This window comes from Nematolebias whitei, chromosome 14 (assembly GCF_014905685.2).
Source record: "Nematolebias whitei isolate Nwh7 chromosome 14, NemWhi1, whole genome shotgun sequence".
In the NCBI taxonomy this organism is placed as follows: Eukaryota; Metazoa; Chordata; class Actinopteri; order Cyprinodontiformes; family Rivulidae; genus Nematolebias; species Nematolebias whitei.
Genome location: NC_056511.1, coordinates 25,580,419 through 25,607,556, shown reverse-complemented (window position 1 = coordinate 25,607,556; position 27,138 = coordinate 25,580,419). Strand labels below are relative to the sequence as shown.

At 42.5% G+C, this 27,138-nt stretch overlaps 1 protein-coding gene across 1 annotated transcript in view; it reads left to right on the top strand.

Annotated features, from left to right (window-relative positions):
- cfap58 (cilia and flagella associated protein 58) overlaps positions 1 to 27,138 on the top strand; it is a 178,252-nt gene that overhangs the window by 67,027 nt on the left and 84,087 nt on the right. The gene's annotated exons all lie outside the window — the stretch shown is intronic.

Below are 27,138 nucleotides of genomic sequence, written 5' to 3'. Positions count from 1 at the left end.
CCTCCTCCATGTACAGGTTGGCAACAATAGGAGAAACTGGAGACCCCATAGCACACCCATGTTTCTGCCTATAATATTGCTCCCCATATGTGAAGTAGGTTGACTGCAAGCACAGTTTCAAGAGTTGACACAGTTGTTCTGTAGAAAGAGTGGTCCTGCTGCTCAGAGTGGTGTCTGATTTTAATTTTAAACTGACCACCTCTACTGCATCATCAACAGGCCAGTCAGCCAACAGGTGAAAAGGAGGAACCCAGACCAGTGGTCATTCCATATGTTGAGGGAGTATCAGAGAAACTGAGACGTTTATTTTCTAAACATAACGTCCCAGTGGCTTTTAAACCCCAAAATACATTACGGCAAAGACTGGTTCATCCCAAAGATCCAGTCCCCCGGCACAAACAGAGTAATGTTGTGTATGCTGTTCAGTGTCAGGAGGGCTGTGATCAGTCTTACATCGGGGAAACAAAACAGCCACTGGCCAAAAGGATGGCCCAGCACAGAAGATCAACATCATCAGGCCAGGACTCTGCGGTCTACACTCATCTCCAGGCCAGCGGTCACTCTTTCAGGGATGAAGATGTGCACATCCTGGATAGAGAGGAACGATGGTTTGAGAGAGGAGTAAAGGAGGCCATCTTTGTGAAAAGAAACCGTCCATCATTAAACAGGGGTGGAGGCCTACGTGTTCAATTGTCCCCCTCTTACAATGCTGTGATTGCTAGTATCACTCAGCCCTCTGTGAATAGTGCACAGCCATCAGTGTGCTAATGATCCATTGTTAGGCTGATGGTCCTTCTTGAGCATGTGATCAGCTGGTTTTGGTTGTCAGCAGCAAAACTGGTTGATCCACTCTGAGAAGGTGCTATTTAAGAGACTGAGCTGAAAACAGCACCTCAGACTGAAGAAGTCTCTCGGACGAGAGACGAAACGTTTCTACATTTTTTGTTGTTTTGCTTTGTTTTTGTTTTTTTTTTGAATGTCCAGAGGACCAGATTTAACTTTTTTAGAAGCATCCCTTTGGTTTTGTCGGCATTTAGGACAAGTTTGAGGCGGAACAAATCTGTCTGGATGTAGTTGAATGCAGATTTCAAAAGCTAGAAAGCCTTAGCAACAGTTTTAGCTCGACAATAAACAACTGTGTCATCAGCATAGAAATGTATGGATGCATTAGGGATGTTTTTACCTACATTATGTATGTAAATTGTAAAGAGGGTGGGTCCTAAGACTGAGCCTTGTGGTACACCAATGTTGACTGTTAAATAACTGGAGGAAGTACCATTATGTTGAACACATTGCCTCTGGTCTGAAAGATAGTTAGAGAACCAACCAATGGTGTGTTCTGAGAAACCAATTTCTGAGAGTTTATGACACAAGATGTTATGATCCACAGTGTCAAAAGCTTTAGACAGGTCTAAGAAAAGTGCAGCACAATAATCCTTAGCATCCAGTACTTCAACAACATCATTAAGAACCTTCAGTGAGGCAGTGGTTGTGCTGTGTTGTTTCCTGAAACCAGATTGATGTGGAGGTAAGATGTTAAATGAGTCCAGGTAATTTTTGATTTGAGAGTTTATCAGTTTTTCTAGAACCTTGGCTAAAATGCAGAGTTTAGAGATTGGTCGATAGTTGTTCAGTGAGGTGGGGTCACCTCCCTTCAGCAAAGGAAGAACAAAGGCTGTTTTCCAAGTGTCTGGGATGGAGTTTTGTCTTATGGAGAGATTGAAGATGTGGGTCACAAGGACTGTGATGATATGAGCAGCCAGCCTTAAGAAATAAGGTGGAAGTTCATCTGGACCTGCAGATTTTTTAGGATGAAGATCTTTTAGCAGTTTATTGACCTCACTGACTGAGAATGGAGAAAAAGAGAAGGTGTGATTAACTGAGGATTGACTTGTAGGAGAGATTTGATTTGTAGAAGTTTGGTTATTAAGTGAAGTGGCTGATTTTCTGTTAGTAACTGTGTCAAATAAAGAACTAGAAGCAACAAAATGTTTGTTGAAACAGTTCAGGATCTCGTGCTTATTTGACACAGGAACAGAGTTAATGAGAAGTTGTGATGGGAGGTCAGATGATTAGGGGGTGCCTGAGAGAGATTTGATGGTTTTCCAGAATCTGTTAGGGTTATTTAGATTTTTGGAGGTCTGAGATAAGAAATAGTTGTGTTTTGCAGCTTTGACAGCAGTTGTACATTTATTCCTCATCTGTTGAAAACTCAACCAATCAGTGTCTGAGTCAGATTTTCTCACTGTGGCCCAAAGATGATCTCTCCTGTGCAGGAGGTCAGCTAGCTCTGGAGTAAACCAGGGGCTGTCTCGTCCCTTTATTCTGAAATGACGAAAAGGAGCATGTTTGTTCACAAAATAAATAAAACTATTATGAAAATAGTTCCAAGCGGAGTTCACGTCATTAGTTAACAGAATACGATGCCAGTCAAAGTGAGACAGATCCCAGAGGAATGACTGTTCACAAAAATGTTTCAGATCCCTTTTTTGAATTAATCTGGGCTTAGAAGGTGGAAGTTTAATATCTCTCAAAGCAGCTGTCACACAATGATCACTCAAAATATCAGCAAATACATCTGTACCAGGGAATTTGTGAGGCATATTAGTTAGAAATAGGTCTAAGATGGAGGATTTTTCAGGACGGTTTTTGTTTAATCTAGTGGGAGAGTCAGTCAATTGGGTAAGATTGAGAGACAGGCAACATTCCTTGAATTTATCACAGAGGGGGGTCGACTTACACCAATCAATGTTGAGGTCTCCAGCCAAAAGGATCTCTTTGAATTTTAAATTACCAAGAAATTCCATCAGGGAGGACAGAGCCTCAGGTGTTGCTGAAGGTGTGAGGTAACAACAGACTACAGTTAAGATCTGGCCTCCATTCAAGGTGATGTCTACAGATAAGGCTTCAAACTGGTTTGGAATTGTTTTAGAAGACACAGGACTAGCAACCAAAGAATCTCTGATGTAAACAGCGACCCCCCCCTTTTTTGACAATCACAGCGGTAGATGTTAAATCCATTGATTGCCAGGTCATTATTGAGTACAGATTTGTTGAGCCAGGTTTCAGAGATGAAGATAACATCTGTCCCAGAAGAACTGACCAGAATTTTCAAGGCATCAAGTTTTCTCAGAAGGCTACGTGCGTTTACATGCAGAAAATGAAGCCCAGACACGTTCTTAAAGTCATTTGGTGTGCTGTAATTAGTGAGGGGTCCAGGGTTGGGTTGAATCCCTGAGAGCAGTAACAACATTATTATCAGTCATTTTCTTGAGTTTTTTGTGACTGAAGTGTAATTACAGGAGTTAACAGTGAGACAATTAGCCCCCATTATTGAACCATGAGAAACATTAATGAAGGCATGATCATTCATAACCCAAAAACATTGAAAGTTGCAGTGATGGGCAGATTCAGGTGTATTAACAAGATTCAGTGACTCCAGATAATCTGAGAACTGAAAATAGTGACAATAATATGAATTATGCAGAAAAGTTTCAGACCATAAAACATCACAGTTCAAATGGGCAAACAAACCCCACGAGGTGGCCCAACTGCAGTTTGAGTTGGGCTGAGGGGGGCTCCGGCCCCCCAGTGAAGATGGATGGATGGATGGATGGATGGATGCTCCCATGGGAAACAGAAGCTGGGTCCAGAATCAACAGGCCGAAACAGAAACTGATGATTCACAGCAAATAGCAGAGCGAGCTGCCAGAAAATCCTCCTGAAGTGAAAGGCATGATCCTAACTCATTTCAGGTCAACAGGGGCCAACAGCATGATCCGGAATAAAATTAATTATTATCCAGGTGAGTTTGGATGGAGGCCTGCAGCAACTCCGATACAAACTCCGAACTTCTCTCAAGTACCACGCAGCCCTGCTCCTCCACGCTGCTCCTTCACGCTGCTCCTCTGCTTCTCTGCACGACACGTCCGCACCCGACAGCACGAGAGGCACCCCCGGTGAAAAACGAGACTGACCGGAGAGGCTGAGGCTGAAGTCGACACTGGTCCGGTCTGATTCTGCTCCAGTCTGGCGCTCCACAGCATGAGAGATGAAGAGGCTGAAGTTGTCCCTGGCCCGGTTCTGCTCCGGTCCTGCGGCCCGGTCCGGCGGCCCTTCAAAGCACCGGAGCGTCTCCTCCAGGTGAAAACAGCGATTCCACAGAGGTGGACAGTCCTTCGGTAAAAGTAACGGGCTGCTCACTGAAGCTGAGACCGGCTCTGCTGAAGACGAAATCCCCCACAGCCACCTCGGTTCGGTTCTGGTCCAATTCGAGGGTCACAGGTACACTTCCCCCACACCTATGAAGACACCACGAGGGCCAGTCCAGCAGAAAACAAGCAAAATACCACCCGGCGATTTTTGTTGGAACCAGGTAGAACCACACAGGTCCAGATAAGAGTTCGTTGAGGTCCAGAGAGAGAGAGAGAAAACACCGGAACTTCGTGCGATGACTCCCCAGCTTGAGGGGTCACCTGGCCGGCAGGGTGCGCTCAAAGTGACCGGTGGGGTGGGAGCGGCCGGTCCTGGACCAAAATATATTTTTGGATGGTCCCGACTCTCTGAGTCACTGAACACCGAATTGTGTGTGTGTGTGTATGGGTGTGCTTGTGTGCACATTTGTGTTTTTGAACATGACTTCTTTTTAACTAGGCAAATACCTTAGTAGGTCACCAGACGTCCCCAGCAAAGGAGGCCTATCTTTGCTAAGGAGGCCCTGCGCCTCAAAACCTAACATGCATGTGTTAATCAGTGTTGCTTTAACATGAATAGTATACATGTTATTTATTTATGTAACTTGAAATGAATAATTCAAATGTTTAAATATAATTTTCTACTCTCTTCCCCTCCTGAGTCCAGCTGAGAGCTGTCCTCACCCCAACAGACCCTGCAATTTTATTTAATAAAATAAGAAAACCTCTCGGTTTTCAAGTCCCGTTTAAAAACTCACTACTATTCAATAGCTTTCAACACAAGATGATCTGTGTTTTGATCCTGTTTGCTCTACACTGGTTTGTCATCATTATCTGCATCGTTTTTTGTCTATATTCTGATTTACCTCATTTTGTATTTTGCTTTGTGTGTTACCTGTTGTTTTGTCTGTACAGCACTTTGGTTGGCCTTGTTGCTGTTTTAAGTGCTTTATAAATAAAGTGGTATGGTATGGTAACATTTTACCTCAAGTGAAAATTCATAGCATTGATCATTACACGTGTCAATAACAAAACAATTCAATTTGAAGATAAATATTATAAAAATCAGAAACAAGTAAAAACAGCAAAAAATGATCTTGTATTTACACAGATAAAAATGTACCATGGAAGATTAATTACGCGCAAATGATCACAATATTCTACAAAATACTTTTACCCTGGATTGGATTAATTTCACAGATGTGTTCGAGTTTCCTTATTGATTTGATTTATTTTAACCTGTAATAGTACTAAATTTTGCTAGAAAAATAAAAAACAAGGTCAGATGACACTGGAAGTCGTCTGATTATCTTGGCTACCAGGCTCCAGTTTGTCTCTGTTCCAGACATAACGACACGATAATCCACACACATGAGACTGTGATAAATGAAAAACATCTTTGACCTGTCACATTATCTTCAGAGAGAAGGTCTTTGTGTGTTCATATACTCACATCAACTTGATTGTGGAGATTTCTGTTTTCTGTCTGGGCTGCCAGTTTGAACTGAACCACGTCGGATCCTTCACGTCATCGACAAACAAACAACAACTTATATACAGGCATTTAAATCAAATCGACAAAACTGAAATTTTAGATAATAATTAGTTAGTCAGCAAAAATTATCATTCATAGTGCAGTGAGAAAGATGAGGGATGAAAGATGATTAGCTAAAAACTAAAATTTAACAGTTTTAATCTGGCACCAGGATGGGTCTGGACAACCTATCAAAAAATGGTTAATAAATACACAGAACAACTTTTAATTTTTGGCACCAGATCTGAGAAAAAATCAATTCAGTTTATTTATATAGCGCCAAATCACAAGAAAGTTGTCTCAGAGCACTTTACAGAAACATTCACATACATAAAAGCCAATTAGTAAAGTTCTCTATCTAAGGAATCCAGCAGACAAGTTGAATCTTGGCTTCGTTGCAGTCTCCCATCCTGAGCAAGCACAGTGGCAACAGTGGAAAGGAAAAACTCCCTTTTAAAAGGAAGAAACCTCCAGCAGAATCAGGCTCAGGACAAGCGGCCATCTGCTTTGACCGGCTGGTTGAGAGGACAGGAAGGAGAGACAGACGAACATTGAATGGTAGGTCCAGGTATAGGTCCAGGTGTATCTGAAAGACAAAAAAAAAACACATGTTAAGGATAGAAAAAAGAATTACAAATTCAAAACAGGTTGATCAGAGTAAGTAAAGACAGTAGTAGAGTGAAAATTGTGGTCAGTTTGTCCTCCAGCAGTCTAAGCCTATAGCAGCATAACTAAGGGACAGCTCAGGAAACCCAAGCCGACCCTAACTATAGGATTTAGCAAAAAGGAAAGTCTTAAGCCTAGTTTTAAAACTTGATAATGTGTCAGCCTCACGGACAGAGATTGGAAGTTGGTTCCACAAGAGAAGACCCTGATAACTAAAAGATCTGCCTCCCATTCTGTTTTTGTAAATTCTAGGAACCACAAGTAAACCTGCAGTCTGAGAGCGAAGTGCTCCGTTAGGAAAATATGGAACAATAAGATCTGTAATATTAGATGGAGCCAGGTTGTTGACAGCTTTGTAGGTTAGAAGTAAGATTTTGAATTAAATTCTGGACTTGACAGGGAGCCAATGGAGAGAAGCTAAAGCTGGAGAGATATGATCTCTCCTACTAACTCCGGTTAATACTCTAGCAGCAGCATTTTGGATCAACTGAAGACGTTTTAAAGAAGTATTTGGACATCCAGATAATAAACCATTGCAATAGTCCAATCTAGACATGACAAATGCATGGACCAGTTTTTCTGCGTCATTTTTAGACAAGATGTTTCAAATTTTAGCGATATTACGCAAGTGGAAGAAGGCAGTTCTAGTAACGTTTTTAATGTGGGGGATAAAAGACATGTCCTGATCAAAAATAACACCAAGATTTTTTAACATTAGAGCTGAAGGACAGATTAATGCCATCTAAGGAGGGAGAAAGAGGGAAAAATTCATTCCTAAGGTGCTCAGGTCCAAAAAACAAAACCTCAGTTTTGTCTGTTCAACAGGAGAAAATTAAGGGTCATCCAGGTTTTTATGTCTTTAAGACATGCTTGTAGTCTAAGTAGCTGATTGGATTCATTGGGTTTAATGGACAAATATAATTGTGTGTCATCAGCATAACAATGGAAATTTATCCCATGCTGTTTAATAACTTTACCTAATGGAAGCATATATAAAGTAAAGAGTATTGGCCCAAGCACTGAGCCCTGAGGAACTCCATGACTAACTTTGGTGTATGAAGAAGATTTATTATTTGCATTTACAAACTGGAATCTATCAGATAGATATGATTTAAACCATTTTAGAGCCGTTCTTGTAATCCCAATATCATATTCAAGCCTCTGTAGTAAAATATTGTGATCAACTGTATCAAATGCAGCACTGAGGTCTAACAGGACCAGTATAGACACAAGTCCATTGTCTGATGCCATGAGAACATCATTAGTGACTTTTACTAGTGCTGTTTCTGTGCTATGATAAGCTCTAAACCCTGACTGAAACTCTTTAAACAGATTATTTCTTTGTAGATGTTCACGCAACTGACCTGCAACTATTTTCTCTAGAATTTTTGAGATGAAAGTTAGATTAGATATAGGTCTATAGTTGGCCATAATTTCTGAATCAAGATCAGACTTCTTAAGTAAAGGCTTAATTGCAGCAACCTTAAAGTGCTGTGGTACATAACTATCAATTAAAGACAAATTAAGTAGATCCAAAATGTGGACATTAATTAGGGGAAATACCTCTTTAAACAGTCTGGTTGGGATGGGATCTAGCAGACATGTGGATGATTTGGATGAGATTATTATTTTTGACAATTCCAAGAGCTCAACAGGACAAAAACTGTCAAAACATAAATAGGCTCTAGTGAAATTTTTAAAGTTGTCTCATTTGACAGGGGACTAGAGATAGTAGAAGGAAGGATGGTTTGAATGTTCTCTCTAATTGAAATAATTTTATTTATAAAGAATCTCATGGAGTCATCACTACTTATATGCTGGTGAAGATTCTCAGTCATCCAGGACATGATGAATTCAAAAAGCGTTCAATACAAAAACAACTGGACTTTATTTGTAACAGAAGACGTTTCGCTCCTCATCCGAGGAGCTTTCTCAGTTCAAAGAGCAGAGAGTGAGAGATACAGGTTATAAGGCTGAGTGAGATAAGACACACACACACATAAGACACACACACACACACACACACACATCACACACACAAATATATGTAGATTGGCAGTTCACACCTAAAAACCTAAACAGTAGGAGTCTTTATGCTGGTGAAGATTCTCAGTCATCCAGGACATGATGAATTCAAAAAGCGTTCAATACAAAAACAACTGGACTTTATTTGTAACAGAAGACGTTTCGCTCCTCATCCGAGGAGCTTTCTCAATTCAAAGAGCAGAGAGTGAGAGATACAGGTTATAAGGCTGAGTGAGATAAGACACACACACACATAAGACACACACACACATACTGTATATGTAGATTGACAGTTCTCTTTTGGTTCAGATGGAGAGAGAGGACAGCCTCAACATTGAAGTATACAGGAAACCAACCCACACAGACCAGTATCTTCTGTTTGACTCCCACCATCCACTGGAACACAAACTCTCTGTCATCAGAACTTTACAACAGCGGGCCGAATGCGTCCCCACAAAGACAGAAGGGAAGGAAAAGGAACAGAAACACATCCAAGAAGCTCTTCAAACATGTGGATATCCTAACTGGGCTTTTGTCAAGTCAGCGAGGAAATCTACAAAACACACCAATAAACAGAAAAAGGAGAACAACAGACGTAAAAACATTGTCATCCCTTATGTTGCTGGAGTATCAGAGAAATTCAGAAGGAACTTCAACAAACACAACCTCCCAGTACATTTCAAACCCAGCAGGACTCTCAGACAGAGGCTGGTCCACCCTAAGGACAAGACACCCATACACAAACAGAGTGGTGTAGTGTATGCGGTCCAGTGCAGCGAGGACTGTCCAGACCTCTACATTGGAGAAACTAAACAGCCTCTTCACAGACGCATGACTCAACACAGGAGAGCCACCTCCTCTGGACAAAATTCAGCTGTTCACCTCCACCTCACAGAGAAGGGACACTCTTTTGAGGACCAAAATGTGCACATTTTGGACCGAGAACACAGATGGTTTGAGAGGGGGGTGAAGGAAGCAATTTATGTAAAAAGAGAAAAGCCGTCTCTTAACAGAGGAGGAGGCCTCAGATTCCCACTTTCAAAAACATATAATGCAACTTTAAAACAGATCCCCAGCCGGTTTTCACACCTGATGGGAACAGAGGGGCCTCGACTGTGAATTAGAGGAACAAAGACTCCTACTGTTTAGGTTTTTAGGTGTGAACTGCCAATCTACATATATGTGTGTGTGTGTGTGTGTCTTATGTGTGTGTGTGTCTTATCTCACTCAGCCTTATAACCTGTATCTCTCACTCTCTGCTCTTTGAATTGAGAAAGCTCCTCGGATGAGGAGCGAAACGTCTTCTGTTACAAATAAAGTCCAGTTGTTTTTGTATTGAACGCTTTTTGAATTCATCACTACTTATAGTTGTAGGGACACATGGTTCAACAGAAATGGGACTTTTAATTAGTCTAGCAATAGTACTAAACAGAAACCTAGGGTTATTTTTATTCTCCTCTATTAAAGATGAGTAATATAAAGTTCTAGCTTTACGGAGAGCTTTTTTATATGTTAGCAGACTATCTTTCCAAGTTAAATAAAATTCTTCAACATTAGTAGAGCGCCATTTTCTCTCCTGGTTTCTAGATGCCTGCTTTAAAGTACGTAACTCAGAATTGAACCAAGGAGCCAGTTTCCTCTGATTGATTACTTTCTTTTTCAGTGGAACAATTTTATCAAGTGAAGTTTGCATTGATGTTTTAAGATGATCAACTAGATGATCTAAGTCACCTTTCTCTGATGCATTACTCTGCAAGACAGAGGAAAACATTGATAGAAGAGATTGTTTAAATTTGGTTACAGCATTTTCTGATAAGCACCTGCTGAGATGAAATTTACTCTCCGTGACTGTGTAGTCATTTAATGTAAACTCAAAGGTTATTAAAAAATGGTCAGACAGAATAGGATTTTGAGGAACTATTACCAAGTCCTTAATCTCTATACCATAGGTCAGAACTAAATCAAGAGTGTGATGATAAGAATGAGTAGATGTGCGGACGTTTTAGGTAAAACCAAATGAGTCTATTAAATTATTAAAGGCCATGCTTAAACTATCACTCTCAACATCCACATGAATATTGAAATCACCCATTATAATGATTTTATCAGTATTTAATAATAAGTCAGTTACTAATTCTGAGAATTCAGACAAAAACTGAGAGTAAGCGCCTGGTGGACGGTATATAACAACTAGTAAAAGTGGCTTTTCTGATTTCCATTTTGGATGAGAAAGACTGAGGGACAGCGATTCAAAAGAATCATAACTAATAACTGGTTTGGCATTAATCAATAATCCTGACTGAAAAATAGAAGCTACTCCTCCACCTCGGCCAGTTGTTCTAGGAACATGAAAATTTAAATAATTAACAGGAGTGGATTCATTTATACTAACACAATCCTCCTGTTGTAGCCAAGTTTCTGTCAGACAGAATAAATCAATATGACGATCAGTTATCAGTTCATTCACTAACAGGGATTTAGTGGAAAGAGATCTGATGTTCAATAATCCACATTTAATGATTTTATGATTTTGCTCTGGTAAAGTAACTGTGTTTATTTTAATCAGATTTTTATGGTTTATATTTTTAGAGCTGAGTTTTGGTTTATTTAATTTGAGCCGTGGGCAAGTTGACACTGTTTCAATGGGGGTGTGGGTGGGTAAAAGAGGAGAAGCAGCAGAGAGGTGTGGAGGACTACAACTCTGCTTCCTGGACTGGACCCTGGGTTGTCAATAATTTGGGGGATAAATTAAATCAGCCATATTTCTAGAAATTAGAGCGGCTCCGTCCAAAGTGGGATTGATGCCATCTCTCCGCATCAGACCAGGTTTTCCCCAGAAAGAACTCCAGTTATCTATGTAACCCACATCGTTGTCAGAACACCACCTGGACACCCAGCGGTTAAACGACGACATACGGCTAAACATGTCATCGCTGGTCAGGTTTGGGAGGGGGCCAGAGAAAACTACAGAGTCCGACATGGTTTTAGCAAAGTCACACACCGAAGCAACATTAATTTTAGTGACATCCGATTGGCGTAATCGGGTGTCATTACCGCCGATGTGAATAACAATCTTACTGTATTTAGCCTTAGCCTTAGTCAGCAGTTTCAGATAAGATTATATGTCGCCCGCTCTGGCACCCGGAATGCATTTGACTATGGCCGCTGGAGTCCCTAAAGCCACGTTTCGGACTATGGAGCTTCCAATAACCAGGGTCTGCTTCTCAGCGGGTGTGTCACTGAGCGAGGAAAAATGATTAGAAACGTGAATGGGTTGGTGGTGAACTGGGAGCTTAGCCTTAGCACTACGCTTGCTCCGGACCGTCACCCAGCCAGCATGGGGTCCCAGCTGCTCGGGGTCTGCTGGAGGATCGCTAACGGGAGCTTGCCTCTGTGGTTCTGCACTGTCTAAGGGGACCTGGCTAGCTACTGGTTTTTCTACAGCGTGGAGCCGAGCTTCCAGTTCAGACAGCCTCTCCTCCAAAGCTACCATAAGACTACATTTGTTACATGTATCATTGCCACTAAAGGAGGCAGAGGAGTAGCTAAACATCTGACACACGGAGCAAGTGAGAACAGAGGAAGCCGGGAGAGAAGTGGCAGCCATGCTAAGCTAACGCTAGCAAGAGCTAGCAGAGCCAAATACACCAATAAAAACCGAGAAGTGTTGAAAGATAAAAGGTGTTTTAAGCACTATCCAACAGTCGAAAAACAACTGTACTAAGTGTGTTTGTGAACTAGAATGAAAAACTGTGCAAAAGACAGATAAATCCAGAAAACAGAGATGACTCGAGCAAACAATTCACTCGAGCTACCAACAGACAAACAAAAAGTGACACAATATGTCTCACCACGAACGTGCAACGTCAAACAGCCATTGGGGTGCTAACGATCCATTGTTGGGCTGATGGTCCTCATTGATCATGTGAGCAGCTGGTTTTGGCTGTCAGCATCAAACTGGTTGATCCACTATGAGAAGTTGCTATTTATAAGACTGAGCTGAACACAGCACCTCAGACTGAAGAAGTCTTTCGGATGAAAGACGAAACGTTTCTACAATTTTTTTGTGTTTGGTTTTGTTTTTTGAATGTCCAGAGGACCAAATTTAACTTTTTTTAAATTTTCTGCCTGGATTATTGAGCATGCATCAGGATATGCAAGATAGTGACTGAAATCAACGCGGATAAGAAATCTGTATTTTTGCATTTTATTATACACCAGCATGCGCAAGGCAGTGCTAAAAATTAACCATGTTATTGATGTTGTAACTGAAATAATAAACTTTATCAGGGTACGTGTGCTGGATTGCAGGCAGTTTATTTCTCTTCTAGAGGAGCGTGAGACTGAGCATAGTGACATCAGCTACCACAGCTGTCAGATGGCTCAGCCTGGGCAAAGTGCTAAAAAGAGTCTGGGACCTGGAAGGAAGGATTCGAGAGTTCTGTGAGAAGAAAAATAAAGGCATCCTAGAGCTCTCAGATAAAGACTGGATGGCAGATTTTGCATTTGCTTTTGATTTCTTTTAGCTTTATAGAGATCTAGTAGAGTGCTGTATGAATGAGTAAATGAGGACACAGATTGTAGTGTAAAGCGCTTTGAGTATCTTGAAATAAGATATAAAGGCGCTATATAAATACAGTCCATTTACCATTACCATTTTGATGTATATTACAAATTCTTTCAACAAAGTGCTAGGGTCCTGGAGAATCCTCATCTGCTCGGATGAGGCGTCTGCCTCTGCTATTGACCGAAAATGCTGAAATTGCCAATAATTGGATTTATGATACCAGGTTTCCTGTGTTTGGAATAGTCTGGATATTGCCATATCAACATACAAAGAAGACCGCTGAAGCTAATTTCAATTCAAATTCAAAATTCAAAAATACTTTATTAATCCCAGAGGGAAATTATTTGTTGTTGTAACTTGTTATCCTCATTTCATTAAAAGACATTATAGCTACTGATGGCTGTAGGCAGGAATGATCTCTTGTAAAGGTCCATCCCACAGTGGATCCTAAGAAACTGGCTGCAGATGCTGTCCGATCCGTCCACCCAGACTCGGCTGGCCTCTCGGTTCCCCTCAGGCTGTAGGACCGCCTGAATGGCGGGCAGAACTCCTCCCAGAGCGATGGCCACTCCTCCCAGCAGTCTGCCGAGCTCCTCATCGCTGTGGACAGCCAACTGTAGGTACCGAAAGACGATCCTGTCCTTCCGCTGTCATGAGCCGTGTTTCCTGCTAGTTCCAGGATCTCAGTGGTCAGGCACTCAAGCACAGCTGGCAGGTTGATGAGAATCCATCCACAGAACATCCTTTTCAATTCACTTGAGATTTGGGGCTGTAGTTGAGATATTATTTGAGCTTTTGAGATGTTAATCAGCTGCTGTTGGTTGTAGAAAGCTGCCTTGTTGCCATGGTTATGCATCATAACAAATGTCCAAAACTAAAAAAGTTTCAGTAAAAATCCTTCCAGCTGTACAGCATCCGATACCAGAGGAAACAATCATCCCAAAAATTGTGATTTACATCCAGAAAAAGAGGAATTAAAGTTTCCAAAAGCAAATTCTCAAAATGAAAGTTATAGAGCTGCTCCAACATGCAGCCACCTTGAGCGGCGCAATTCTAGAATTTCAGTACTAATAATAATAGTTAATAATAGTTAATAATAATAGTTAATAATTTGGACTTTGACAAGCTGCTGTCTATGGAAGGTCTGGTTCGTGCTGGAGGACTCAACATCAGCTGATTTACGAGCGAAACCGTAAGTTGGAAATGATTTGAATCACATGTCACTTGCGTCTTTGGGACTCGTCAGCATGAAACACCATCTTGGAGAGGCTTGTAAGCACAGATTTCTGGTAAGATGGCGCCCGTGTACATGGCCTGCAATCTACCTCTGACGATACTGTTTGGATTATTTCTGCTTTTTTCGTTTTTTGTCTGGGATATCAACTCGCTGCTTGTGTATGACCGACAACAGCTCCTCGATCTTCGATTGTCTGTATCTGCTGTCGCTGATTCGGACCATTTTGATCGTGACTCGGGACCCCCCCTCTTCCACCCCTTCTGGCAGACGTGCCTGCTTGTTTACGCTGGGCCCCAAGCCTGCCTTCTCGGAGATATCGCTCCAGACGCCGGGGAAAACATGCCGGCCGGCTGGTAAAACTCAAAGCTCTACATGGTCAACGTTTCCACAGCCAGCTTCCTACGTGCCCGAACCAGGGAAAATATGGATGTTGTCTACCGGCCTGGCGCTTGGACCGTCCTGGAAGCGCTGCTTTTAAAAATCTGCAACCGTTGGTGCACACCACCCCCACCATGGCTGGTTCTGTGTCGGACCAGATCAGGACGTGCCTCATCAACACAAGGTCTGTTGCCAACAAGACTTTTATCCTAAATGACATTTTTAAAGACGAGGGACTAGATTATCTTTTTCTCACGGAATCCTGGTTGCCTTTGGGTGATTCAAGCACCTTGGTGGAACTTTTACCTCCTGACTGTCTGTGTTTTAATGCCCCGCGGCCATCTGGTCGGCGGGGTGGTGGAATATTAACTGTATTTAAATCAAACTTTTCCTGTAAACAGTTGTCCACCCTCATGCCCTGCTCCAGTTTTGAGCTGAGTGCTTTTGAACTCGGACATTCTACTCCCGTTCTGTGCGCGATTGTTTATCGCCCCCCTCGTTCCAAGGACTTCATAAGTGAATTCTCTGATTTTCTGGCTTACATCACACCAAGATATGATCACTTTATTATCATTGGTGACTTTAATATTCACGTCTGTTGTCAGGAGAAGCCATTAGTGAAGGACTTCATTGATTTGTTGGACTCATTTAATTTAACTCAACATGTGAATGGTCCCACCCAACAACACGGTCACACTCTAGATCTCATTTTAACACGTGATGTCTCTGTTTGTAATTTGGTAATCGGTGACAACGTTCTCTCAGACCACATGCCTGTCTTGTTTGATATCATCCCGCCTTGTCCTACTGCTAAGTCATGTGATTCTGCACGTACTTCACGCGCCATTAACCGTTTCACTGCTGCACGTTTTACTGAAGCTTTTAGCTCTGAGAGGTTCAATCAGCTCTCCACCGAGGAGCTATCCTCTCAACTTAACTCTGTTTGCTTAAATATTCTGGACCGTGTTTCTCCCGTTAAAACCAGGAAAACAAAACTTTTATCAGAACCATGACTTAATTTTTTTTTTTTTCATTTAGCCTTTATTTATCCAGGTTAGTCTCATTGAGCCACGAGAACTCATTTTCAAGAGGGTTAGGTTAGGGTTAACCTAAGGTTAGGTTAACCCTAACCCTAACCTTAGGTTAGGTTAATGACGTCACTCAAGCCGTTAGACAGCAGAGTAGGAGAGCAGAACGCAGGTGGAGGAAAGACAGGCTGCAGGTTTATTTTCAAATCCTAAAGGAGAGTTGGCGTCATTATCAGAAGGCAGTTAAAGCCGCCAAATTGAAGTTCTTTTCTGCAATAATTGCCTCAAACTCCCACAACCCCCGAGCCCCTTTTTCCACCCTGAACTCAGTTCTACACCTCAGTGAACCTTCACCTCTAGAAGCTTCAACTGAGCTGTGTGAAAACTTCCTCCATTTCTTTTCTGAAAAAGTTGCAAACACCTGAGCACTCATTTCTCCACCTGTTCATGATCCGTCCATCCCATCTCATTGTGTTGCTGTTCTTGACCACTTCGAGCCCATCTCTCTGTCTTCCCTGGAGCAGGTCATGTGCGGCTTGAAGCCATCTGGCTCCCCTTTTGACGTTGTCCCCCCTCGACTCCTCAAGAAGCTTCTTCCTGTTCTGGGCCCTCCTGTTCTTGGCATTGTGAACAGCAGCTTAGCCTCAGGTGTGGTGCCAATAACTTTTAAACATGCTGCTGTCCAACCTCTCCTGAAAAAAAACCTAGCCTTGACTCCTCAGTCATGTCCAACTTCCGGCCTGTCTCCAGACTCCCATTTGTCGATAAACTACTGGAAAAAATTGTGGAGTCCCAGCTGAAATGCTTTCTAGAGGATAATGCCATCTTAGAGCTATTCCAGTCTGGCTTTAAATCTCTCCACAGCACTGAAACTGCTCTAGTCAAGGTTTTTAACGACATTCTCCTATTCACAGACGCTGGTGATTCTGTACTCCTTCTCTTACTGGATCTCACATCTGCCTTTGATACAATCGACCACGAGATCCTCAGTGCGAGGTTAGAGCAGTGGGTGGGCATCACTGGGTCTGCCCTCGAATGGTTTAGATCTTACCTCGCTGACAGGTCCTTTTGTGTCTCCATCAAAGATTTTAGTTAAGCCTCGGCAGCGCTTAAATGGGGGGTACCGCAAGGGTCCATCCTTGGTCCTCTTTTATTTTCTTTATACCTGCTGCCACTAGGTGCTATTTTCAGGAAACATAACATACCTTTTCATTTCTACGCCAACGACTGCCAAATCTACTTCCCCCTCAGACTCAACGGTACTCGCTCTATTCAACCGTTACTGGACTGCCTGGCGGACATCAGAGATTGGATGGCGTTAAATTTCTTGAGTTTCAACGAGAAGAAATCTGAAGTTATGCTGTTTCCTCCCAATGACACAATCACGACCTATCCGTTCTGTCACCGTTAGTGAAACAAAGAGTCACTAATCTAGGAGTGATACTTGACCCTTCTCTGAAACTCAACAATCATGTAAATATGATAGTTAAATCCTGCTTTTGCTAGCTGAGGCGACTGTCTAAGCTGAAGCCCATATTGTCCAAAAATAACCTGGAGACAGTAATTCATGCATTCATTACATCCAGGCTTGACTATTGCAACTCACTCCTTTTTGGTATCAGTCAGACCTCCATAGCTAGACTTCAACTGGTCCAAAATGCAGCAGCCCGGTTTTTGACTAGCACAAGCAAAAGAGAGCACATTACACCTGTTTTGGCCTCCCTACACTGGTTTCCGGTTCACCTTCGAATCAAATTCAAAATACTCTTGTATGTCTATAAATCACTAAACAGCTCTGCCCCTCCTATCTTACTGATCTGCTCCAGCCGTATGTCCCACCATGTTCTCTCAGATCAGCAGACCAGTTGCTCCTAACAGTCCCAGGAACCCGTCTCAAGCGCAGAGGTGACAGGGCCTTCTCTGTAGCAGGCCCAAGACTTTGGAATGAGTTACCTCTGCTCGTTAGACAGGCCCCCTCCCTCACAGTTTTTAAATCTCGCTTAAAAACACACTTTTATTCCCTGGCTTTCAGCACTGTGTGATATGTGCTGAGTCTGTGTGTGTCACACTGTGTTGGTCATGTTGCGGTTGTTGTTGTTATCCATTATTGTTTTTGTTGGTTTCTACTTTTTGGTGTCCTGTTATGTAATCTGTTGCTGTGTGCTTGTTCTGTTTGTCCCTGTACAGCACTTTAGTGTGCTTTGTCACTGTTTAAAGTGCTTTATAAATAAATTGGTATGGTATGGTATGGACCAGTGGAATGCACCCTAATCTGGATATTTCAGACCTTGGAAGTTATCAGTACAGACTCAAGGCTGACCAAAAATAGTCTGCCTGAATAAATCAACAATTGTGGTTACTGAATCTCTCCCCAGCTGGCCTTGGAACAGGCCAACTTGTCAATTTCTCCTGTAAAATGCATGAACTACATCCATCCATCCATCCATTTTCTTTACCCGCTTATTCCATTTTGGGTCACGGGGGTCGCTGGTGCCCATGTCCAGCAATCACTGTGCGAGGGGCGGGGTACACCCTGGACAGGTCGCAAGCCCATCACAGGGACACATAGAGACAAACGAGACAAACAACCATTCACTCTCTCACTCACACCTAGGGACAATTTAGAGTTACCAATCAGCCTAACATGCATGTTTTTGGTCTGTGGGAGGAAACCGGAGTACCCGGAGAAAACCCACGCATGCACGGAGAGAACATGCAAACTCCACCCAGAAAGGCCCCTGGACCGGGGTTTGAACCAGGGACCTGCTCGCTGAGAGGCAGCAGCTCTACTAGTTGCGCCACCGTGCTGCCCGCATGAACTACAGAAAAGCGTAATCTATTTCAACCCCCCCCCCCCCCCCCCACACACACACACACACCCCACCCCATTCTGTGGAGTCTTATTAGAACTGTGCCGGCTGACCATCATCTTATTAGGACAATGAACTATCTAAGGCTTCATGTACCGCCTCCTTTGTAAACGCATATGTATGTGTTCATAAATCTGCTTTTGGCTGGCAGAGTTTTTTGATGTCTTAAATATTGCTCTATAAGGACAAGGTGTGAAGAGATCTTTTTTTTTTTTTGTAATGTCACTACCTCTCTCCTCATAGCTTTGTACCTTTTTCTATCTAAAAATATTATTCTGAATAAGAATAAGAGGGCCGTGCTTTATAGCAGCAGCTTTGTGCACTCCGTTCATCTTTCCGATGACTGTCCGTACACGTTCTCGTTGTATCTCGGTGCAATGATAATAAAGATTATTCTGATTCTGATTCTGATGTGGCTGCACTGATGAATAAACTGAACACCAAACTCCAAGACAAGGACTTTTTCATGAACTGCACAGCCTGGTGAAAGCTTTCGTGAGAAAGATGCAGTTACTTTTCAAGCCAACTGGAGAGGAACACTCTTACCCACATGCAAACCCTGAAATATTTCACACCATCAGCGGATCCCTCCACAGGTTAGGTGCACTGCATGGTGAGTTTTCAAGATGATTTGAAGATCTCAGAACATTTGAGGATGAAATGCATATGATTTCCTCTCCCTTTACCTGCAGTGTGGATGATGCACCCAGTGATGTTCTGCTGTCACTCATTGACCTTCAACCTGATGTGGTACTGGCAGAGCACTTTTAAGTCAACATCACTGCTAGATTTCTACTCTTCTCTCAAGGAGGAAACCTTTCCAAACATGAAGAGACATACTCAGAAGATGTTGGTTCTCTTTGGCTCTACCTACATATTTAAACATTTTCAGTGATGAAGTTCACCAAATCCAGATATAGATCCTCTCTCACTGATGATCATCTGTCAGCTTTGCTTCGCATTTCCACTTCATACATTCAACTTGACTTTAATGCTCTCGTAAAGTCCAACAGAGACTAGATTTCTCTCACTCAACAAGAAAAAAGAACTGGAAAACACCAAACGAAGAGGTTAGACTACAAATGTAGGCATGTAAAGACACCAACTAGGAATGAACTGGGACTCAAAATCACAATTCAGTGACGATCACTATTATATGATGTTTTGTAATATTTGGAGTACAAAGACAGTATTGTGATTTAGAAAGCTAAGAACCTCTTTACAACAGTATATGAAACTCAAAATGAGTTCTGGGGTGAACGTGACTGAAAATGATCACTAATATGAGTCACAAATGGCAAAAATATTCACAGTTTATTGTCCATCCATCCATCCATCCATCCATCCATCCATCCATTCATTCATTCATCCATCATCTTTTACTTGCTTCTTCCATTTTGGGTCACGGGGGTCACCGGTGCCCATGTCCAGCAATCACTGTGCGAGGGGCAGGGTACACCCTGGACAGGTCGCAAGTCCATTGCTGGGCCACATAGAGACAAACGAGACAAACAACCATTCACTCTTTCACTCACACCTAGGGGTTCTCTCCGTGCATGCTTGGGTTTTCTCTGGGTACTCCGATTTCCTCCCACAGACCAAAAACATGCATATTAGGTTGATTGGTAACTCTAAATTGTAATTTCCCACTCCACCCAGAAAGGCCCTCAGACCGGGATTTGAACCGGCAACCTTCTCGCTGAGAGGCAGCAGCTCTATCACTGTGCTGCCTGCCAGTTTATCATTGTACTGGGAAATTTAATTGAATAAATAACTTTTTTTTAAAGCAACCTCACTTTTTCATTGCTTAATCATAACAAATACTCTTACTAGTCTTACCAGCATGTCAAAACAATGATGTTTGCTGCTTTTAATAAAGAAATACTATTAATATTATGCAGTATTGGGTTAATTCAAAAAGCGTTCAATACAAAAGCAACTGGACTTTATTTGTAACAGAAGACGTTTCGCTCCTCATCCGAGGAGCTTTCTCAATTCAAAGAGCAGAGAGTGAGAGATACAGGTTATAAGGCTGAGTGAGATAAGACACACACACACACATATATGTATATTGGCAGTTCACACCTAAAACCTAAAACAGTAGGTCTTTGTTCCTCTAATTCACAGACGAGGCGATGAATTAGCACCTCTGCTGCTGTTGCTGGCCACGGCGGTCCCTCAAGTGGCCGGAGGGGCGGAAGGAGGACTGTGACATCACCAGATGGTGTACCGTCTCTGAAACCTCCTCAGACCTCTGCGATTTCTTAAGGATGGACCTGAAGTTGGTCCCGAACAGCACCTCTGGGGTGATGGGGCCCTCCAGCAGGTCTCTCTGTAGCCTCTCAGACAAGGATGACGAGAGGCAGAGCCAGGTAGTCCTCTGGATCATGGTCATCCTGGCGGCGATGCGGGACAGGCAGACCGCAGAGGTGGCACACACGTTTATGATGATGTCAGCGGCTTTACAGAGAGAGCTCTTTGTCTCCTCCAGCAGGTCTGCTTCCTCCAGCCTCTTAGAGATGCTGTAGGCCAGCAGGCCAATATTGTTGTTTGCTGCGGCCGCCTGGAATGAGCACTGGTGAGCTCGGTTAGAGAGCTTTGTCACCATCTGGTCATGCTTCCCTGGAGGGACCCCTGGAGGGACAGGTTGCTGGTCCATCCTGGAAGCTTTTGCCCCACGCGCCTCTGCCAGGCTTGGCTCTGGGAGGGAACCGAGGGAAAAATTCCAATCGGTAAAACCCTCCACTCTGGAGATGGAGGCGAAGGTGGAGACGGGCGTTTTCAGCTTACCGGGCCCAGCTGCAGCCTCCTTCCAGTAGGATGTCACTGCTGGAAAGCGGGGCCAGATGGGGTCAGGGCGATGAGCCGGGGGGGAGCCAAACCTTCCCGCCAGATCATTCGATCGGGGCAGAGGGAGGCGAGGGACAGAACGTCCCTTTGTGTCGGCAGCCTCCTGGATTATGTCAGGCAGCTCTGAGAGGAGGGCGTCGGCGGCTGGGAGCGGTGTGGTCGCCGATGTGGGAAGACCCGAGGTGGCTGAGCATTCGCTCGGCCGCTCTTCTTCCGTCACTACGTTCTCCAGGAGGAAGGGGGCAGCGAGGCTGTTGCCAGCATCGCCTTTCTCAGAGGAATCATTCGATTCACTGCGCGACTCTGCGTCAAAGAAAAGCGGTGGCGTCGTCCAGCGCGTAGTGTCCCGCCACGGAAAAACACTCAGCGGAGTTGTTACCAGCATCGTCTTTTTAGAGGGAATCATCTAATTCACCGCGTGGAAAAAACGTTAGAAAAGGTGATGGCGTTGTCCAGCAAGCAGTGGCCCGCCACGAAAAAACACTCCTCGGCTCTTACCTTGAACAAGGCTGCTCGTCTCCACTTCTCCTCAGGGAGGGAAGAGCTCACAGGGAAGGCAGGAGGTCGGCGTGGCGGAGACCCAGGCATCCTTCGCAAAAGTTGTGCCAGTCAAAGCTGGACATCTTTTCCTTCTTCGTTCTTCTGACAGTGCTAGCTAGCTGGCTGAAGAAAAAATGGGAGCCAATTGCCCGGTCTCACCGTAATTTATACAGACCTGGGGTGGGGCCCACACAGCCGGTGGGAACTGACTAAAGTTTTCAGCTGCGCTGAGAGCGAAGGGATAAACCCACTAGTGATAGCCTTAAAGGGCTAAGCCTATACGAAATAGAACCTGAGGGAAATTGTAGACTGTAAGGTGGCAGGGGAGAGCATGGCTAGACAGCATTGGATGGTTGTGTGTAGAATGACTGTTGTTGTGAAGAAGAGAAAAGAGTAAAATTAGAGAAGATGACTAAATGGTGAAAGCTGAAGATGGAAGAATGTTGTGAGAAATTTAGAGAGGAGCTGTTAAAGGCTCTGGGTGGTAAGAAAAATCTTCCAAATGACTGTGCTAATGCAGCAACAGTAATTAGAGAGACGGGTAGGAAGGTACTTGGTGTGTAATCTGGACAGAGAATGGATGATAAGGAAACTTGGTGGTAAGCAGTGATGACCATGAGATTCTTTATAAAAAATAGTTCAATTAAAGAGAAAATTCAAACCGTCCTTCCTTTGATATATTTCACGCTGCTGTGTTCATTCGTACCCATCTGCTCATATACTCATGTTCGTGCTGCTGTTGTTCCGCATATTGTTTTTGTACTACTAGTGCTTATAGCGTATTCTTAGTTTAGTGTATTTCCTAGTTCATATCTTAGATCTTATTACTGTTTTTCTTTACAATTTATACTTTTGTTGGATGTAACTGGGACCCTGTGTACACAATTTAATTCCACCACATGTACCACATGAAGTACAAATGTCAAATAAAGAAACTTTGACTTTGACTTCTACTACCCCGGATTCCCTGTCAGATGAGGCAGCTTTAGAAATATTACTAGAACCTGATTTATGTTTGGACTGTTTTTGTCCTGTTGAATTCTCTGACTTGTCAGATATAAAAGCTTCATCCAAACCATCCACATGTCTGCTAGATCCCATTCCAACCAGACTGTTTAAAGAGGTATTTCCCCCAATTGATGTCCACATTTTGGATCTAATTAATTTGTCTTTAATGAATGGTTACGTACCACAGCGCTTTAAGGTTGCTGTAATTAAACCTTTATTTAAGAAGCCAGATTTTGATTCAGAATTTCTTTCAACTTTCATCACAAAAATCAATTGAGAAAATAGTTACAGGTCAATTGTGTGAACATCTGCAAAGAAACAATCTGGGGAGTTTCAGTCAGGGTTTAGAGCTCATTATAGCACAGGAACAGCACTAGTGAAAGTCACTAATGATATTCTCATGTCCTCAGTTAATGGACTTGTGTCTATACTGGTCCTGTTAGACCTCAGTTCTGTCTAGAATATATGTAGGTTTAACTGTACACTGCATTATTTGATTGATCAACGTGGATGGTTGAAGACCTACAACAAAGTCAATGGGCTCGATTATCAGAAGCTGGGCCGGATTTTAGCAGGGGCTTACAGGGGCTGCAGCCCGGAGCCCCGGCATTTCGGGGGCCCCGAAGGATGTTTTATGTTTTTGTGAATGGACAGTGTCAGAATTTAATCAATGACTATGATGATTTTGACAGCACCGATGAAAAATGTTCCAATTTGTTCTGGCAAACGTCCATCTTGAATGCTTGCTTGTTATTGGGCCACTTTTGACGCATCTTACGCATTGGGGAGGAGCGTCAGGGAATATTATTTTACAATGGCGGACAACAAAAAATATGACAGCGGAGCGCAGAAAAGAAGGAAGAGAAAAGAAAAAGAGCATCGCGACAAAGAGGCGACAAACAAAATGCCTAAACTGACAGGCTGACTGAAAGAACTTTGGGGCTGTAAAATAATTAGAAAACAAACTTGGTCTTTTTTAAAGTTTATCTGCTAAATTAAAGTAAAAATTTAAATGATTGTAGATACAAAACAAAGATTTTGCATGTCTGCATTATGAGACAGGCTCAAAGTTTCTAACTTTTCAGGGTTGAGTATTGTTTTCTTATTTGGGTTACATGGTTTGCATTTGAGTAAATGTCGGTCGTGTTTGTGGTTCTAGTTCCTCCAAATAAGATGAATGCGGAAGTGTCATTAATAAATGGAAATCTGTATTTTGTTCTTCATATTTTTCAAGATGTTCTCTGTAAAAACCTTGGTCTAGAAGATGAAAATTGTTCATTTGCACCCATCTCTGCTTTTATTGAGAACAAGGGGCTGTAAAAAATCATAGAATATGAAAAAATAAGCTATCTTTGTGAAGAGCATCCGTCCATCTTTAAACAGGGGTGGGGTTCCCCATATTCAACTATCACACCTACTGTTATTTCATCATTCAGCGCTCTGTGAACAACAAGCAGACGTCAAGGCATTAAAGATCAGTTGTTAGGCTATGTCCTCCTTTTACATGTGAATAGCTATTTTCTTACCAGCATCACAAGCATGAAAAAGTTATGAAGTCAATCAACAGCAGCTGTCAATCTATTTGCAGAGTGAGATAACATACATTTACAAGAATCTAATAATTATTTCACAATGAATTTATCTTTATTTTTTAATCATGCATGCAGTCCCAGCTGAATGCATGCAGCTCAAAACTTTTTTTTCTGTACCTACAGACATTATTATTCTTATTTAACTGCATAAAAATACTAGTTTTAAATATTCCCTCCACTAAAAACTAGTCAGTCTAAGCTGTCAGCCTCAAATAAATAGATCTAATTTAATTATTTTTATCCTTCCATCCATCCATTCATCCATCCATCCTGCCAACAGAACCAAGAATCAGATGACTGGTTCTGTTGGCCCAGTCAGAGGGGGTCTGGACAAAATGGACCCTCTCCTCTGCGCAGTCAGGCCTCTTGTGGCGTTGTAGTGAACTAAGCCTCAGGTCAAAACCTGGACCTTCCTGGAACAGGAACTGTTATTTCATTGATTTGAGTCCAGAAACACAAATTAATCTCATCCAGAGACTTTCTGAGTGTGTCCTGCACTGATCAATTGAAAGAACACTCTCTTTCATATTATCATTACTATTTTACAAATGTCTTGATAATCAAAGTGTGTTTAGTTCAAATCATTTTTAAATGTTGAAGTGAACTACTCATTTTAAATCAACTGTGAAACAGTATAAATGATTTTTAATCCTCATTCAAAGTAGAAATCAAGTTATTTCAGTTACAAAGTAATTATGCATTTATTTTTTTGATCTTCTGTCTGAAATGAGCAAGTTGTGATGTCGGTCAAAAGTCAAGGAACGATCAAAAACATGTTTATCGGAACGAAATGTCATGTTTATCTCTATCAGACAGATAGAAGGAAGACTGGCTCCTAAAGGTCTGTTTCTTCAAAACATCTTTCTGTCTGTTCTTAAAACAATCTACTCTGTCTCCTTGACTTGTAATAACCTCTGACGTCACTAAAACCACACCCCAATTGGTTCTTTCAACCAATCAGGAAGTTCTCAGAGGAACCGGAAGTGACCTCTTTAAAAGGGTCGACACTTCCTAGTTCCAAGCAGAACAAGTTCCAGGGTAGAACAAGTTCCACAGAGAACAAGTTCCAGAGCGGAACAAGAGTTCCAAGAAGAACAACGTTCCAGACATGAACCAAAGTTCTGAGAGCAGAACCGAACGAAAGTTCTGAAGTGCTGGAGTTAGTTGGGAGTTCTTTCGAGTCTCGTGGGGATTATGGAATCTTCCACATCTGAGTGGAACTCTGACGGGCTCACAGCTCATGTGAGTCCACCTGGGAGGTGAGCTGCTGTTGAACGAAATGATCTCACGACTCCTGAGGTCACAGCTATTCTTATGGAGACGCTGAAAAGCGTTGAAAGGCAACTCTACACCGAGGCCGAACTATCGTCTGCAAAGGTAAAGAGTCGATCTTCAACTGCGAAGTGTACCATGGGTTAAGCTGCGTCCAAAGGAGCGTGTTGTTCTGGTTATAACAGACACATTCCCTCACCCATCTCTCTCCATTTAAACTTAATTTTCCCATCTTTAAAACTCTTCTATCTGCCAGTAATTAATCCAGATATTTTCAGAAATGTCTGTTGTAATTAGTTGCAAGTGAGATATCATGGCCATATGATTTTCTCAGTGCAAAGCTCATTAATTAAGTTGTGTTATTGTAATCAATCTGCCAATTATTGTAAATGTGTGATGTGTTTAAATCGTTTTTAATTAAACGACTCACTGTTTTGGTGGGTCAAAGATAAACACGTTTCCGTCTACATTTAATATTCAAAACGCGATATTACTCAGTCCAGAAAAATGAAAGAATCCGTTTAAATTATGGATAATATCAGACAGGTATTATTTCATTACAGCGTGACCCTCCATCAGAAAGGAAGGGTGGGGTGGGGGGGTGTTGTTTACCTGTTTGGCAGGGGGGTGGGAGGTGAATGCAAAGAGTGGGTTTTGTCTCATCGCTACAGCCTGCAGCCTATAAAGCCGCTTCAGATCTGATTTTCAGGAAATAAGATGTGGCGTGGATTATTTATCATAACTCTGGTTTGACTTGGCCAATCAACACAATTGAAAAACTGGTGTGTAGATTAACATTTGTACTTTTGACACAAATTAAAATGGAATTGCTGAGTTGCTGCGTCATTCCCGGTAGAGCAACTGAAATCGTCATATATCTATTTGCTTTTGCTCCAACGGGAGAAAAGGTCAGTCAGAGTAGGAGGGGAAATGTCCACCAGTTATGAGTTATGAAGAAGGCAGAGCATCATTTGTTTTTAATTGCACTCTCCAGTAAAACTGTCTTTTGTCCTGATGTGAGAAACTCCAAGGTGCACTTGTGAACCAAACTCTACCGCTCCAACAGAACCGGACCTTCAACTCTCCACCGTCTTGCTTTTGACCCGCCTTCCGCTTAGTAATGGGTCAAGACAACACAAGCGTCAATGTGATTGGATGTAATAATTTTTGAGGCGGACCCTGTCTCACTCTCAACCTGGAAAGCCGGCCCCCAGCCGGAGTGCTGTGTGTGTGTGTGTGTGTTCATAGACGCTGAGGTCAAATGAGGAGGAAAACGAAACCTAACAGTATTAACGCACATTCAAATAATTGTCTGCGTTATTCATTTGCTGCATTAATGCAACAATAATGAGTTAACGTGAACACCACTTTATATATA